Raw genomic sequence first — 1,675 nt, forward strand, 5'->3', positions numbered from 1 at the left:
TTGCCCGAATAATATTAATTTTTTTCCGACAGGGGGGGGTTCCTCCCCCTGCACCTCCCCCAGCTGATGCACGCGTCTTGCATGACGTTTAAAACGAATATGGAAAACGAGCTCTTAGCCTCAAATGGCACGGAACAACCTGTAGGTAACAGCACAAATTAGTACTGACATGATTTCGAGTGAAATTGGTGTTAAAAATCGAGTAAGTTTATCAAAGACCAAATATTTCAAGAGCCCGTAGCAAATAACGAGTGCAATTTGTAGTCTTTGAAAATTTTTCAAGTGCCTCTTTACAAGAAATTGCACGAGAAATCCCGATGTTACTTAGAAATAATATACATGAAAAAGGCATCTCTCAAAGGTAAGGCAAACAAAATTTTGACAGCGTGCGCGCTATATGTAATTTGAATTCATGTTTCAGCTTTGCACTCGTGTTACATGACAAATGCACTTGGTTTCAGCCAATCAGAGGCGCGTAAATTTTTCGTGTATAATTTTTGTGTGGGATTTCCCACACTTAGTCAAGGCCCGCGAAATTTTTTTCTTTATTTGTTTCTTTCTTTATTTATTTGTCCACGAGAGAGAAGTGCTTGTCACGTGGTTTCTATTTGCGTTCAGTGAGCCGTGAAGACTGGATTCCAGTCAGCGTTTTTTCATAGTGTATTGTACGGCGGCCATTTCTCTTCTCAGTCGTTGGGTTTTGGAGAACTTATTCGGAATTTCATATTTGTTTCTTGGGGATTTTCGTTTCCAAGGTAAGGATAAGTCATTTCATATTTTCACGGGTTCTTTGCGTACTTTAACTTTTCAATTTTGTTGTGGGAGCTTCACGATTAAGCTCTCACGAAAGGCGATTACGTTTGTACACCTGGTTTGTGTTCTTTCTTTCATAATCTGAGGCGTTTGTTTCGTTATTTCTTTAGGTGTCTATAACAGAAGATTTTTTCACGTAAGCCAACACGCTGAAACGCGGCTTGTGTTCAGTGCAGGTTGCACAGGAGCTTTTACGCTTTCACAAGCCAACATTTATCGGCTTGGACCTTCGGTGCGGGTTGTGCCAGATTGAAAGGAGTCATTGTACTCTCGCAAGCCAACATTTGTCGGCTTGAATGTATTTGTGCGGGTTGCGCTTCAAAGAGTCTCAGGGTGTCTCAAAGTGTCTCAAAGTGTCTCACGAGTGTCTCAAAATGTCTCACGAGTGTCTCAAAGTGTCACAAACTGAAAGAAACTATTGTTTGCCTTGAACTGTCAAGAGTGTTATCTATTTTAAAAACTGAGTTTCTAGTTAGTTGGATTGTTGTTGTTGCTCGCTCAAGCACACAAGTAAATATAGGGATCTCCATTGACCAATTCTGTTCAAGGATTGGATCTCGTGAAGATTTACATCCTGATTTAAGTGAAAACTATGACCTCTCTGATGATCTCAACATTCCATCAACATCGCTGAATAATGAACCACTGATATTGAATGAATTACCTGATTTCGATTTTCGTCAAATGGTCCAGACACCCGATAAAGAGCAAAAAGAATTTTTTATCACATTTTACATCAGTTTAAAACCTCAGAAACCCCTTTCTACTGCTTCCTCAGTGGAGGGGCTGGTGTTGGCAAATCGCATTTAACAAAAGATTTGTATCAGGCAGTGCTTAAGTATTATAACACTAGAGCAGGTGA

General features: G+C 40.0%; 1 long non-coding RNA gene across 1 annotated transcript; it reads left to right on the plus strand.

The window, feature by feature from the left end:
• The first annotated feature begins 539 nt into the window (after nt 1-539).
• Nucleotides 540-1,288, plus strand: LOC149045925 (uncharacterized). The gene is made up of 2 exons (XR_016186717.1): nt 540-755; nt 924-1,288. It is a non-coding gene; the product is annotated as an uncharacterized LOC149045925 (long non-coding RNA).
• The last annotated feature ends 387 nt before the right edge of the window (nt 1,289-1,675 follow it).

This window comes from Pocillopora damicornis, chromosome 5 (assembly GCF_964200805.1).
Source record: "Pocillopora damicornis chromosome 5, jaPocDami1.2, whole genome shotgun sequence".
Taxonomy (NCBI): Eukaryota; Metazoa; Cnidaria; class Anthozoa; order Scleractinia; family Pocilloporidae; genus Pocillopora; species Pocillopora damicornis.